This window comes from Anabrus simplex, chromosome 4 (assembly GCF_040414725.1).
Source record: "Anabrus simplex isolate iqAnaSimp1 chromosome 4, ASM4041472v1, whole genome shotgun sequence".
Classification (NCBI taxonomy): domain Eukaryota; kingdom Metazoa; phylum Arthropoda; class Insecta; order Orthoptera; family Tettigoniidae; genus Anabrus; species Anabrus simplex.
The window spans coordinates 139,524,266-139,540,853 of NC_090268.1; the positions used below are offsets into that span (position 1 = coordinate 139,524,266).

At 49.8% G+C, this 16,588-nt stretch overlaps 1 protein-coding gene across 1 annotated transcript in view; it reads left to right on the forward strand.

The window, feature by feature from the left end:
• Positions 1–16,588, forward strand: part of LOC136872504 (uncharacterized) — a 122,715-nt gene that overhangs the window by 59,666 nt on the left and 46,461 nt on the right. The gene's annotated exons all lie outside the window — the stretch shown is intronic.

Here is a 16,588-nt window from a genome sequence, read left to right on the forward strand (position 1 = left end):
CCGGCCAGCAGGTCCTGGATCCGCTGCACCAAAGGGTGCCGAGGGAAACAAGTATCTATAGACTGGAGCGAACTCAAGGAGTCGGTACACAGAAGAAAGTGTCGGCGCTCATTGTACAGTGCGTACCGCAGAGCCTCACAGATAGCATAGAGCTCTTCTGTGTACACACTACAGGTTGCCGGAAGAGCAAAAAGGAACCTATCATTGTTAACAACGAACGCACAGCCCACCTTCGTATCTGTCCTTGAACCATCCGTGTAGACGACGACTGAACCTGGATAGCGGCCAACAACGGACAGGAAGAGCCTCCGATAAATCGAAGGGTCCGTGTCTCCTTTCGGGCCAGTGTGCAAATCCAGGATGATTTAAGGTCGTCGTACAACCCACGGAGGTACCCCACTTGGTTGTCTGACAAGGAATCGAAGGAACGTCAAACAATTCATTACTGCTATCCAAGCGTATCCCAACCGGCCGCGCCGCACGAGGATAAGCAGCGTACAACAAACGGTTGCCATTGTTGAACACGCAGGGATAGCTCGGATGAAGTGGCATCTGTCGCAAATTTGCAGCATACGTAAGTACGAGTTGCTGGCGCCTCAGGTGTAAAGGCGGCACACCAGACTCAGCGAGCAGCCTAGCGATGGGGCTCCCGTCGCTAACATAACCCCGCTGTGGTGGATACTGATGATGATGATGCTTGATGTTTAAAGGGGCCTAACATCGAAGGTCATCGGCCCCTAATGGAACGAGATAAACGACATGAGAGATGATGTTAAAATTTTTAAAAACATATCCACTGACTAGAGTTCAAAAAAAAAATGATGGAGAAAAATGAGGGTGAGATTAAAACAATCAGTGGATCTAATACGCAATGCCTTATTTTCTAATAAAATAAGAGAATCTAAGGGAAAACAAAAGAATAAGGCATTGCCTGGTAGTACATAATTTACGAGAGACGTTTAACTAAATCATTAAAATACGCAACACGAACTAAAATTAAGTCAATAGGATAAAAGCGAAAGTGACACAAAACACACTAAGACAAAGGACAGCATCACAAACGAGAAAACAGTCCACTATCCCTCATAAAGCGGACGACGAGGTCTGCTGACTGCTCGTCATCACGCAAGATAAGGGAGATAGTACTCGGCAGGTTAAGACTACGGCGCAGATCAACCAGGTCCACACACTCCGTAAGGATGTGCACCACGGTAAGATGGTCGCCGCAGGTACACACCGGAGGGGGTTCTCCTTTCAAAAGATGCGAGTGAGTCAAGATACCGTGGCCGATCCGAAGGCGACATAATACCACGGCTCCTCTCCGCGAAGACCGAAGGGAAGTCCTCCATACCTTCGTTGTTCCTTCTATCGCACTCAGCTTATTGGGAAGTGGGATGGCCTGCCACTCCATCTCCCAATGAGACATAACCAGATGTCTCAGCTGAGAGCGAATATCACATGCTGGAACCTTGAAAGGCAACGGGGGCAGTGTAACCGCCTCCTTGGCAGCCTGATCTGCTAACTCGTTTCCCTCTAAGCCCATGTGGCTGGGGAGCCACACAAACGAATTTCTGGTGCCGGCATCCGAACACCCGGCCAGCAGGTCCTGGATCCGCTGCACCAGAGGGTGCCGAGGGAAACAGGTATCTATAGACTGGAGCGAACTCAAGGAGTCGGTACACAGAAGAAAGTGTCGGCGCTCATTGTACAGTGCGTACCGCAGAGCCTCACAGATAGCATAGAGCTCTTCTGTGTACACATTACAGGTTGCCGGAAGAGCAAAAAGGAACCTATCATTGTTAACAACGAACGCACAGCCCACCTCCGTATCTGTCCTTGAACCATCCGTGTAGACGACGACTGAACCTGGATAGCGGCCAACAACGGACAGGAAGAGCCTCCGATAAATCGAAGGGTCCGTGTTTTCCTTTGGGCCAGTGCGCAGAACCAGGATTACTTCAGGTCGGCGTACGAACCATGGAGGTACCCCACTTGGTTGTCTGACAAGGCAAGGAACCGAAGGTACGTCAAACAATTCGGAAATGCTATCCAAGCGTATCCGAACCGGCCGCGTCGCTCGAGGACGAGCAGCGTACAGCAAACGGTTGCCATTGTTGAACACGCAAGGATAGCTTGGGTGAAGTGGCATCTGTCGCAAATTTGCAGCATATGTAAGTAGAAGTTGCTGGCGCCTCAGGTGTAAAGGCGGCACACCAGACTCAGCGAGCAGGCTAGCGATGGGGCTTGTACGAAAAGCTCCCGTCGCCAACCTAACCCCGCTGTGGTGGATACTGTTCAGCTTCGCAAGAACGCTTGGTCTTGCTGAGCCATATGCTGCACTGCCGTAGTCTAACCCGGATAAAATGTGTGCCCGATAGAATCGCAGGAGCACCATGCGGTCAGCCCCCCAAGAAGTGCTGCTAAGAAACTTAAGGATATTAAGCTTCCTAGTGCATTGCACTTTTAACTGCCGCACGTGTGGCTCCCACGATAATTTACTGTCAAAAAGGAGCCCAAGAAATCGGTAAGTGTCAACAACTGGAATAACGACATTTCCTAGATAAAGCGCAGGATGAGGGTGAAGAGTACGTTGACGACAAAAGTGGACAACAGAGGTCCTTGCGGCAGAAAACCGAAAGCCATGTTCTAAGGTCCACTGCTCTACCGTCCTAATAGCGTGTTGTAGTTGTCGCTCTGCGACAGCCATATTACGCGAGCTATAGTGCAGAGCAAAATCGTCCACATATAGCGACGGTATAACTGCTGGACCAGCAGCACCAACAATACCGTTGATGGCAATCGCGAACAGAGTGACACTAAGGACCGATCCCTGTGGGACTCCATTTTCTTGTACGTGGTATTGCGAATATGTCCTCCCTAATCGGACACGGAATAGACGGAGGGACAAGAAATTCGCAATAAACGCCGGCAAGTTACCTCGGAATTTCCATTGATGCAGGCCTGAAAGGATACCATATCGCCAGGTGGTGTCATAAGCCTTCTCTAAGTCAAAGAAAACAGCCACCAAGTGCTGTTTGCGGAGAAACACATCCTGGATAGAGCTTTCCAGCCGTACAAAGTGGTCAGTGGTGGATCGAGCGGCTCGAAATCCACATTGGTACTCGGACAAGAGTCCTTGTTTCTCCAGACACCACACAAGTCGGCGATTAACCATCCTCTCAAACAGCTTACACAGGCAGTTTGTAAGGCAAATCGGTCGGTAACTTCCTGCATACTTAGGATCTTTGTCAGGCTTGAGCACAGGAATAACTATGCCCTCTCGCCACTGAGACGGAAAATCACCCTCCATCCAGATTCGGTTGAACACACGAAGGAGATATAGTAAACTATCATCACTAATATGTTTCAACATCTGGTTATGGATGTTGTCCGGTCCAGGAGACGTGTCCTTGCAAAGCGCTAGGGAGCTGCGGAGTTCCCACTCCGTAAAGGGCAGGTTGTAGTCCTCTGAAGCTTGAGAGGCAAAACTAAGGTGAGAACGTTCCGCCTCCCGCTTCGGAGCAAGGAAATCAGGATGGTTAAGTCCTGGAGCCAGATCCATTCGCGAAATGACCAGCGAGATGGTCAGCAATCAGGAGGGGTTCAGTGACGATGTTGCCTGCAATGGAAATTCCTGGTACAGAAGATGATCCTTGGATACCCGAAATACGTCGAAGATTAGTCCACACTTGAGATGATGGAGTATGTGACGTCATAGACGACACATATCTCTCCCATGAAGCCTTCTTACTTTGGCGAATAAGAACTCGCGCCTTAGCGCGGAGTTTCTTGAATGTTGCCAAGTTGGCCGCAGTGGGCTGTCTATGGTAATGTTTGCGAGCGCGACGGCGTTCTTTGATAGCTGCTGCTATGTCTTCGTTCCACCAAGGAACTAGCTTTCGGCGAGGAGTCCCCGAATAGAACGGAATGGACTCCTCAGCAGCAGCAAGAATAACCTGGGTGATGTAAGTTATTTCCTCGCCGACGGTTCGCCTGATTTTGTCGTTAAAGACAGCTAATGATGTGTACTTTGGCCAATCAGCATGTTTAAAAATCCATCGAGGGGGAGCCTCGACGGATTTGTGGTTCAGCAAAGTAAGAATTATGGGAAAATGGTCACTGCCACAAAGATCATCGTGTGTGTTCCACCGAAACAGCGGAACCAACGTTCGGCTGCACAGACTTACGTCTATGCGAGAATATGTGCCGTAACGTACACTGAAGTGTGTTGGTTCCCCTGTGTTCAAAATACATAAATCCAGCTCTGTTACTAATGTTTCCAGCTCTCTTCCCCGGGGGCAAGGCGACTCGGAGCCCCAGATGGGGTGATGGGCGTTGAAATCGTCCAACAAGAGGAAGGGAGGTGGAAGCTGATGTAGAAGATCAGTGACATCATTGATGTTAAGAGCCTCACCTGGTGGAAAATAAACATTACACACTGTGGTTATGACAGGCAGCGGTACGCGTACAGCTACAGCCTCCAGCGGGGTTTTATTGCAACCTCCTCGCTGTAGGTATCAGAACGGACAAAAATGCCAACGCCACCGGAAGCCTGGTGAGCATAATGTCGTTCTGTCGAGTATAGTCGAAAATTTCTCAGTACCGTATGATGACCTGGTCGGAAATTTGTTTCCCGAATACAGACTATACTCGCCGAAAACTCCCTAATGAGCTGGCGCAACTCGGCAAGATGCCTATCATAACGGTTACAATTCCATTGTAACAGTGCCATAATGTAAGTGTGGACTATTATGGTTTAGGTTAGGAGCAGCGTAATGCCACCTAACCTAACCTACACTCACATCCCCATCGGAAGATGGAGATTCATGCACCACGTGCATCTCCCCGTCACTAGACGAGGTGAAGCTGATGATGATGATGCTTGTTGTTTTAAGGGGCCTAACATCGAAGGTCATCGGCCCCTAATGGAACGAAATGAATGACATGAGACATGAAGTTAAAATTTTAAAACGTATCCACTGACTAGAGTTAAAAAAGAGTGGTGATGAACAAAAATGAGTGTGAGATTAAAACAATCAGTGGATCTAATACGCAATGCCTTATGTTCTCATAAAAGAAGAGAAAGTACAGGAAAACGAAGGAATAAGGCATTGCCCAGTAGTACAGATATTAACACATAATTTACTTTAGAGGTTAAAATAACACATTAAAATGCGCAACACAAACTAAAATGAAGTCAATGAGATAAAAGCGCAACTGTCATAAACAACACTAGGACAAAGGACATCATCACACACGATAAAACAGACCGCTATCCCTCATAAAGCGGATGACGAGGTCTGCTGACTGCTCGTCATCGCGCAAGATAAGGGAGATTGTACTCGGAAGGTTAAGACTACGGCGCAGATCGACCAGGTCCACACACTCCGTAAGGATGTGTACCACGGTAAGATGGTTGCCGCAGGTACACACCGGAGGGGGTTCTCCTTTCAGTAGATGGGAGTGCGTCAAGATACCGTGGCCGATCCGAAGACGACATAATACCACGGCTTCCCTCCGCGAAGCCCGAAGGGAAGTCCTCCATACCTTCGTTGTTCCTTTTATCGCTCTCAGCTTATTGGGAAGTGGGATGGCCTGCCACTCCATCTCCCAATGAGACATAACCAGATGTCTCAGCTGAGAGCGAATATCACTTGCTGGAACCTTGAAAGGCAACGGGGGCAGTGTAACTGCCTCCTTGGCAAACTGATCTGCTAACTCGTTTCCCTCTATGCCCATGTGGCTGGGGAGCCACACAAACGTAATTCTGGTGCCGGCATCCGAACACCCGGCCAGCAGGCCCTGGATCCGCTGCACCAGAGGGTGCCGAGGGAAACAGGTATCAATAGACTGGAGCGAGCTCAAGGAGTCAGTACACACGAGAAAGTGTCGGCGTTCATTGTACAGTGCGTACCGCAGAGCTCCACAGATAGCATAACGCTCCGCTGTGTACACACTACAGGTTTCCGGGAGAGCAAAAAGAAACCGATCATTTCCGACAACGAACGCACAGCCCACATTCGTATCTGTCCTTGAACCATCCGTGTAAACGACGACTGAACCTGGATAGCGGCCAACAACGGACAGGTAGAGCCTTCGATAAATCGAAGGGTCCGTGGCTCCTTTCGGACCAGTGTGTAAATCCAGGATGATTTCAGGTCGTCGTACAAGCCACGGAGGTACCCCACGTGGTTGTCTGACAAGGCAAGGAATCGAAGGTACGTCAAACAATTCATAACTGCTATCCAAGCGTATCCCAACCGGCCGCGTCGCACGAGGATGAGCAGCGTACAACAAACGGTTGCCATTGTTGAACACGCAGGGATAGCTCCGATGAAGTGGCATCTGTCGCAAATTTGCAGAATACAAAAGAAGCATTTGCTGGCGCCTCAGGTGTAAAGGCGGCACACCAGACTCAGCGAGCAGGCTAGCGATGGGCCTAGTACGAAAAGCTCCCGTCGCCAACCTAACCCCGCTGTGGTGGAAACTGTTCAGCTTCGCAAGAACGCTTGGTCTTGCGGAGCCATATGCTGCACTGCCGTAGTCTAACCGGGATAAAATGTGTGCCCGATAGAATCGCAGGAGCACCACGCGATCAGCTCCCCAATTAGTGCTGCTAAGAAACTTCAAGAGGTTAAGCCTCTTGGTGCATTGCACTTTTAGCTCCCGCACGTGTGGCTCCCACAATAATTTACTGTCAAAAAGGAGCCCAAGAAATCGGTAGGTGTCAACAACTGGAAGAAAGACATTTCCTAGATAAAGCTCAGGATGAGGGTGAAGAGTACGTTGACGACAAAAGTGGACAACGGAGGTCTTTGCGGCAGAAAACCGAAAGCCATGTTCTAAGTTCCACTTCTCCACCCTCCTAATAGCTTGCTGTAACTGTCGCTCTGCGACTGCCATACTGCACGAGCTATAGTGCAGAGCAAAGTCATCCACATATAGGGACGGTATTACGGCTGGACCAGCAGCAGCGACAATACCGTTTATGGCAATCGCGAACAGAGTGACACTAAGGACCAATCCCTGTGGGACTCCATTTTCTTGAACGTGGTATTGCGAATATGTCCTCCCTACTCGGACACGGAATAGACGGAGGGACAAAAAATTCGCAATAAATACCGGCAAGTTACCTCGGAATCTCCATTGATGCAGGACTGAAAGGATGCCATATCGCCAGGTGGTGTCGTAGGCCTTCTCCAAGTCAAAGAAGACAGCTACCAAGTGCTGTTTTCGGAGAAACGCATCCTGGATATAGCTCTCCAGGCGTACCAAGTGGTCTGTGGTGAAGCGAGCGGCTCGAAATCCACATTGGTACTCGGACAAGAGTCCTTGTTTCTCCAGACACCACACGAGTCTGCAATTTACCATCCTCTCAAATAGCTTACACAGGCAATTTGTAAGACAAATCGGTCTGTAACTTCCCGCATTCTTAGGATCTTTGTCAGGCTTGAGGACAGGGATAACTATGCCCTCTCGCCACTGAGATGGAAAATCACCCTCTGTCCAGATTCGGTTGAACACACGAAGGAGATATAGGAGACTATCATCACTAAGGTGTTTCAACATCTGGTTGTGGATGTTGTCCGGTCCAGGAGACTTGTCCTTGCAAAGCGCTAGGGCGCTGCGGAGTTCCCACTCCGTAAAGGGCACGTTGTAGTCCTCTGAAGCTTGAGAGGCATAACTAAGGTGATGCCGTTCTGCCTCTCGCTTCAGAGCGAGGAAATCAGGATGGTAATTCCCGGAGCCAGATACATCCGCGAAATGACTGGCTAGATGGTCAGCAATCAGGAGGGATACAGTGACAATATGGCCTGCAATGGAAATTCCCGGTACAGAAGATGATCCATGGATACCCGAAATACGTCGAAGCTCAGTCCACACTTGAGATGATGGAGTATGTGACGTCATAGACGACACATATCTCTCTCATGAAGCCTTCTTACTTTGACGAATAAGTACTCGCGCCTTAGCGCGGAGTTTCTTGAATGTAATCAAGTTGGCCGCAGTAGGCTGTCGACGGTAACGTTTGTGAGCGCGACGGCGTTCTTTGATAGCTGCTGCTATTTCTTCGTTCCACCAAGGAACGAGCTTTCGGCGAGGAGTCCCCGAATAGAACGGAATGGACTCCGCAGCAGCAGCAAGAATAACGCGGGTGATATAAGTTAGTTCCTCGCCGACGGTCTGCCTGATATCATCGTTAAAGGCAGCTAATGATGTGTACTTTGGCCAATCAGCATGTTTCAAAATCCATCGAGGGGGAGCCTCGACGGATTTTTGGTTCATCAAAGTAAGAATGATGGGAAAATGGTCACTGTCACAGAGATCATCGTGTGTATGCCACCGAAACAGTGGAACCAACGTTCGGCTGCATAGACTTACGTCTATGCGAGAATATGTGCCGTAACGCACACTAAAGTGAGTTGGTTCCCCCGTGTTTAAAATACATAAATCCAGCTCGGTAACTAATGCTTCCAGCTATCTCCCCCTGGGGCAAGGCGTCTCAGAGCCCCAGATAGGGTGATGGGCGTTAAAATCGCCCAACAAGAGGAAGGGAGGTGGAAGCTGATCTATAAGATCAGTGACATCAGTTATGTTAAGAGCGTGACCTGGTGGAAAATAAACATTACACACTGTTGTTATGACAGGCAGCGGAACGCGAACAGCTACAGCCTCGGAGGGAGTTCTTAATGGAACCTCTTCGCTGTAGGTATCAGAACGTACAAAAATCCCAACACCACCGGACGCCCGGTGAGCATAGTACCGTTCTGTCGAGTATAGGCTGAAATTTCTCAGGACCGTATGATGACCAGGTCTGAAGTTGGTCTCCTGAATACAGACTATACTCGCTGCGTACTCACTAATGAGCTGACGTAACTCAGCAAGATGCCTGTCATAACCATTACAATTCCACTGGAACAGTGCCATAGTGTGGACTATAAAAGGAGTGTTAGGTTATAAGCGAAAAAATGCTCGTTAGCCTAAACACTATCTAATTCTACATCCGTAGATGTAGAGGACAGTGCGACATCCATCCCGTCATCAAAAGATGGCAGGGGTGCCGCCCAGAACTTCGACACTTTTCGGGCGCGAGGGGGTCCCCTACGAGGAGAGCGCGCAGGTTTGGGAGCAGGAGTGCCTCCCGGCGCAGACTCATACCCCCCCAGATGGGGGGCATGACTTCTCCTTCGCAGGGGAAGTCCGAGAGCGCTCAGAACGGGTGCTCTTCTTCCCCTTCCTTTTTTCAGGTTTAGACGGGCTGGGAGATGGTTTCCCAGCCCTGGTCGACGATGCCGCCTCCGCCGGCTGGGGCACGACTTTCGTCGACCTCCTAGGGGGGGGAGACTTGGTCTTCCCCCCTTGCTGTGCCGGCTGGCAACTGCCAGCCTGCACAGACTTCTGGTTGGTCGAAGGTGGGGTGGTCCCCCCCTTCGAGCTTTGACTATTTGCGACGTTGCTGGGAGCAGCAACAGTCGCCTTGGGCGCAGCGGTCTGGACAGGTGTCTTGGTCGTAAATGACGAGCCTGGAAGACTCTGAGCTATCAAGCTATAGTCGAGTGTACGGGCAGGTGTATTCGCAGCTGGTAAGAAAGACCATCCAGGGTCTTGATCTCCTGGATCTTCTTCTCACTCAGGTATGTCGGACAATTCCGATCCCGAGGAGAATGAAAACCGGAGCAGTTAGTGCACTTGTATGGAGGTGTGCACTCCTCCGCGCCGTGAGCTACTCGTCCACATGTACCACACACAGCCTGATTCGAACAGCGAGATACCATATGTCCGAATCGCTGGCATTGATAGCATCGCATAGGAGGCGGGATGTACGGCCTCACATCGCAACGATAAGTTGTTACCTTGACTTTCTCTGGTAACACTGACAACTTGAAAGAGACAATGAAGGCACCAGTGGCAACGTCTTCACCGTTGACCTTGCGCGTAATGCGCCGGGCGTGTGTCACGCCACGGTTCTTCATGTCTTCCATCAACTCGTCGTCAGTGTTCAAAATAAGGTCGCGGTGAAAGATGACTCCGCGAACCAGGTTCAAGGACTTATGCTCCTCCACTTTGACGGGGATTTCGCCAAAGTGCTCGCACTTAAGCAACTGATCAGCTTGCAGTGCTGTACGAGTCTTCAAAAGCAAACTACCGTTGCGCATTTTCTTAAGTTCCTCCAGTTCGCCATAGACGCCTTCGATGTGCCGACTAAAAAGGATCGACTTCACCAGCTTAAAATCGTGCCCATCGGTTCTGGTAGCGACCAGAAACCTAGGGAAGCTGGATCCCATTCCTTCACGCTGCGCATGTTCCCAGGGAGTTGAACCTCTCAGGGAAGCAAAAGTTAAAGACTTAGGTGGGGGACCACCTTGAGAGAGCAGACTTCGTTTGGAAGCCATGCCCGATAGCATCCTCCCCGAATGCCACCCACTCCGATCAGGGGTCTCTGTAGCCGAACCAAGCAGCCAAGGCAATACCCACCTGGGCATAGCAGGTACTGCCCGGGGTCCGATGTTGAACGATGCCTAATACGGGATGACTGAGGCAATGAGCACTAAGACTCCCTTCCTCCAGTCACCCGCAATAGCATGTACCCCATAGCGTTTACAGAGCACTAAATATAGAGAAAAAATTAAAAATAATTAATAATAATATGTCCTTCTGGCATTCGGCTGTGCGGGGACCTGTGTTGTCAGGCGGATACCACTGCCAAGGTACATGGCGCTCCCACCACGCAATGGTCCTGGGTGGACAGTTGCGGGCTTTTGGGCGTAATCGCACACGTAAGAGGCCCATCTCCGGGCAGCACGCACATCAAAATTTTGAATGGTCTACATCTGACCCTCGGAAAAATAATAATAAAATAAAGAGGGGACCATGGCCACATGACCCTTTAAGTCGCCTTCTACGACAGGCAGGGATTACCTGTGAATGTACTCGACCCCTCCCATCCACAGGAGGTCCAACACGTTATACCAAACCGCAATCCATGTCCGCGCCTAGGTCACCCCTTTTAGTCGACTCATACGACAGGCAGGGGGTACCGCGGGTGTATTCTACATGTGCGTCCCCCACCCGCAGGGGGTAGTGTGTTTGGTCCGCGAGAGGTATTTTATTTCCCTCAAGTCCGCCGGCAAGCCGGTTAGGACCCCCCTATCCGCCACCTGGGACGCGCCACGTGGGAGTATCACCTCTCCCCCTGCTACGCCTTCGTAGCAGGTTCGTGGACGAGGTGAAGCATGCCTTCAATTTCTTCGACGTTGTCTTGGGGTGGGGTTTCCTCCTACGAGGGGAGCGCGCAGGTCTTCTAGAAGGAAGACCCGCTGGCGTGGAATCAGGCCCTCCGGGTGGAGGGCGTGAAGCCCCATTCGTAGGAGAAGTGATTGATGATTGATGATTGTTGTTTAAAGGGGCCTAACATCTAGGTCATCGGCCCCTAATGGTACGAAATGAGACGAAATGGAATGACATATTAAAAGTCTAAAATTCTCCACTGACCAGAATTCAAAAATGTGACAACGAAGAATGAATGGATGGACATGAATTTAAAACAATCAGTGGTTGCGACCCGCAATGTCGCACAGTCACATAAACGGACGTGCCAATATCGTATTACTGACCAAGGGACTACCGCTATAGCATAACACTGAATCGATTATGCGTGCAGTCAAAAGGCGGTCTTAAATCGAAGTTATCGGCCCCTCATAACGGTACTTATCGCTATCAAAATAGAACCATGGTAGCTGTCCTGTTACGGTACTAATCAAAAGTAGCAGAGACTTGCGGCATTCCACACATTATTGTACTACTCAGAGCTTATGAAATTCGACATTTAATACAGACCTTTTTTTTCCCACTTTGCGGCGCCATTTACAGGCAACGCAAACCTATGATGTTCATCACAGAAGAGTACTAACCACAGGGACCTCTCCCTATCCCGTGGTGTTCCTCATATAGTGGGTACTAATCATAGGCAAGGCAGAACCATGGTAGCTATCATCCCATGGTCCTGCTCATATGGTGGTACTATTCACAGGTACTGCAAAAGCCGACCGCGTGGTGCTCCTGTGTGCTACTAATCACAAACCAAATTCGTACCTAATGTAGTGGTACTACGCACAAGTAAAAGCAACCCTTGGTGTTCCCCGCGTGATGGCACGAATCAAAAGCAGTTTCATGGTTCCAATTTAAACATCCCTTGGTCGCCTCTTTTAGTCGCCTCTCACGACAGGCAGGGGATACCGTGGGTGTATTATTCGTCTGCCTCCCCCACCCACAGGGTGTGTGTGTTTGGTCCGCGAGAGGTATTTTATTTCCCTCAAGTCCGCCGGCAAGCCGGTGAGGACCCCCCTATCCGCCACCTGGGACGCGCCACGTGGGAGTATCACCTCTCCCCCTGCTACGCCTGCGTAGCAGGTTCGTGGCGTAGGAGAAGTGGAAGAACACCTGCTAAGGTCGCTCTTCTTCCCCACCGTCGATTCTTGTTGAGACGGGCTGGGAGGTGGTTTCCCAGCCCTGGTCGACGATGCCGCCTCCGCCGGCTTAGGTGCTGCTTTCGCCGACCTCGTGGGGGAAGGAGACGTTGTCTTCTTCCCCTTCTGTGCCGGCGTAGGTTTCCTAGCCGGCACAGGTATATTGGTGGTCGAAGGGCGGGATGCACCCGCCATCGAGCTCGTTCGTTTTCCAGCGTTGCTCCCAGGAGCAACTGCTGTCTTGGGCGCAGCGATCTTCTGAGAAGGTGTTCCTGTTGAAAATGTGGAACCTGGCAGGGACTGTGCTATCAAGCAGAAGTCAAGTGGCTTGGCCGGTGCATTCAGAGAATTAAACTTACGGCGAGCTTCCTGGTAGGAAAGACCATCCAGGGTCTTGATCTCCTGGATCTTCTTCTCGCTCAGATAGGTCGGACAGTTCCGATCCCGAGGAGAATGAAGACCAGAGCAGTTAGTGCACTTGTACGGAGGTGTGCACTCCTCCGCGCCGTGAGCTACTTTCCCACATGTACCACACACTGACTGATTCGAACAACGTGATACCATGTGTCCGAATCTCTGACATTGATAGCGTCGCATAGGAGGCGGGATGTACGGCCTCACATCGCAACGATAGGTTGTTACCTTGACCTTCTCTGGCAACACCGACAATTTGAAGGAGACTATGAACGCACCTGTGGCAACGTCTTCACCGTTGACTTTGCGCGTAATACGCCGGACGTGTGTCACCCCACGGTGCTTCATGTCTTCCATCAATTCATCGTCGGTGTTCAGAATAAGATCACGGTGGAAAATAACTCCACGAACCAGATTCAAGCTTTTGTGCTCTTCCACTTTGACAGGGATGTCGCCAAAGTGGTCGCACTTAAGCAACTGATCGGCTTGGAGCACAGTGCTCGTCTTCAGGAGCAAACCACCATTGCGCATTTTCTTAAGGTCCTCAAGTTCACCGTATACACCTACGATATGCCGACTAAAAAGTATCGATTTAACCAGCTTGAAGTCCTGCCCGTCGGTTCTGGTAGCAACCAGGAACCTAGGGAAGCTGAAACCCAGACCAATTCGCTGCGCGTGTTCCCAAGGGGTTGCACCCCTTAGGGAATCAAATGTTAAAGACTTGGGTAGCGAACTACCCGAGGTGACAGGCGGAAGTTGTTTCGACGCCATGCCCGAAATCATCCTCCCCGAATGCCACCCACTCCGATCAGGGGTCTCTGTAGCCGAACCAAGCAGCCAAGGCAATACCCACCTGGTCGTAGCAGGTATTGCCCGGGGTCCGGTGTTGAACGATGCCTAATACGTGATGACTGAGGCAATGAGCACTAGGACTCCCTTCCTCCAGTCACCCGCAATAGCATGTACCCCATAGCGTGTACAGAGCACTAAATATAGAAAAAATAAATAAAAATAATTAATAAGAATATGTCCTTCTGGCATTCGGCTGTGCGGGCACCTGCGTTGTCAGGCGGATACTACTGCCCGGGTACATGACACTCCCACCCGCCGCGTCCTGGGTGGTTGCTGGCACGGGCTTTTGAGCGTAGTCGCACACATAGGAGCTCCATCGCCAAGCAGCACGCACATCAAAATTTTGATTTGTCTACATCTGACCCTCGGAAAAGTAATAAAAAATAAAGAGGGGACCATGGCCACATGACCCTTTAAGTCGCCTTCTACGACAGGCAGGGATTACCTATGGATTTATTCAGCCTCTCCCATCCACAGGAGGTCCATCACATTATACCAAACCGCAATCCATGTCCGCGCCAAGGTCGCCCCTTTTTGTCGCCTCTTACGACAGGCAGGGGATACCGCGGGTGTATTCTACATGTGCGTCCCCCACCCGCAGGGGGTAGTGTGTTTGGTCCGCGAGAGGTATTTCATTTCCCTCAAGTCCGCCGGCAAGCCGGTTAGGACCCCCCTATCCGCCACCTGGGACGCGCCACGTGGGAGTATCACCTCTCCCCCTGCTACGCCATCGTAGTAGGTTCGTGGAACAGAATTTACAAATAGCATAAGTCTTAAAAGAGAACTGGAGTCATTACAAATAATTTTATATTGTCCGTAGCGCAGTTGGTGTAGAAGTGCAGTCTTTCATACGAGCTTTTAAAACACAAGGTATTAAGTCGTCGGAAAAAAAAAGTTCAATAGGCAGATGGCCCAGATAAAAAAATAATGTCCAAGTAATGATAAATCTTGCTCACCAAATTGTGTTAAGATAACAGTCCAGATGGAATTGACATAACACAAAGTAGCACGGTTATTTTGGTGCTCCATCACACCGAGACGAAAGCAGACTCAAATTGTGGAGTTGTGGAGTGGGACTTATATAGTGGTGTAGAAAAATCTAGAAAGGTGAGGAGGCTACAAGCCAGCAAGTTCGAAAAACATATCATCACGTGTCCAAGGTAAGCACGCAGCGCACCGACAACGGAGATAGCGAAGCGTAGAGAGGATGACGTCAGTCACGTGATGAATGGCGCAGACAGAGCACAGGTGAGCGAAGTAGTGGAATGCTTGATGCGGCGGCGAAAGATCGAAGAGAACAGCAACGTATAAGGTAGGGAATACACGCTGTAAATTCGGCGATCGTAACAACCTGATTCTGTGTTCTTTTGCAAAGTGAAGAATGTTGTTGTTAACCATTTGATTTTCTGAAAAGAAATACAAGCGTTATTTCAAAGTTTTAAAACAATCTTTGATACTGTAGATAGAACCATTCAAGCCCACACCTTCTTTCGACCCTCTGCGTTCCACGAAAACCCGGAAGACTTAAAACTGACGGAGCTTAATTTTAGCACAAAGTACCTGACGAAGCCAATAGCTGATTTTAAACACGCCTATATACAAAAGATATTAAGTGTAGCCAGCCCAAAGCCTGTATGAAGTGTGATGGGAGTCAGTTAGTCGTCCTAAACACAACTGATGATCACGCACAGTCAGTGTAACACTTTGCCCATTCGTAGCAGGCCTCTCCCTGTGGGTAGGGGCGGTAGGATAACACCCACGTTATCAAATGCCCATGGCAGGCGACTAAATGGGGCCCCAGGGCGTCTGAACCTGGGAGCATGGGATGGGGACAACGGGGCCCTTAACTGAGTCCTGGCATTGCTTCCATTTTCTTGCGCCAGGCTCCTCATTTTCATATATCCTATCCAACCTCTTTTGGTCAACTCTTGTTCTTTTCTGATCCAGAAGATATTAAGTTGCGAGGGCTAAAGAGTCTTTCATTTTTACGCCTTACGTGGCACTTGACATTTTTCTTCTGTCTGACTAGTGCCTAGTTGTACTTCCTCTTAAAACCATAATCACCATCACCAACATCACCACCGTAGCTGGCCTGCAGAACACTGCTGGATTTAAATAGTGAGGAGAAGTGGTGGGAAAAACCATAAGGAATACTCTTTAATGAGAACGGCCCCTTCTGTGAGTGATTGTCACACATTTTACGCCGGGAACGATTGACACTGAGGGCGATTGACAGGACACCGGATTGTATAGGCCTAGCCACCTGAGCACAAGGAAGTCCATGACTCAGAATATGTCCGAGATGCCCACTCCCATTCCGTAGCAACTGGTATCCCGACATTCAAGACCACATACTAGGCTAGACATCCGTTGACCATGGTTCACGAACTAGGACGTGACTACAGTAACTAACACAATGAACCACGTTCTACAACCGATGACCGCATGACCATTTTAGTCGCCTTGTACGGCAGCCCCGCCCTTCCATAGGTGGTACGATAAATGATACCAAACCACAAGCCATGTCCGCGCTTAGGTTGCCCCTTTTAGTCGTCTCTTACGACAGGCGGGGGATACCGTGGGTGTATTCTTCACGTCCGTCCCCCACCCACAGGGGGTGTTTTATTTATTTGATTATGGCCTTATATCAGAAGGCGAGATATGCTCAAAGAGATTCACGGATGGTAAGTTCACTGTTTAATGTCCGCTGGCAAAATGTCCATTTTCTTTGGTCCACGTGTACAATTTCTATAAGAATTTATTACGTGCATAATCATCTGGGTCCATTTAGTCTATGAGCAGAGGCTAAAGCTACCGAAATACCATCATTTTATGCCCAAGAAAGTGTGGATATT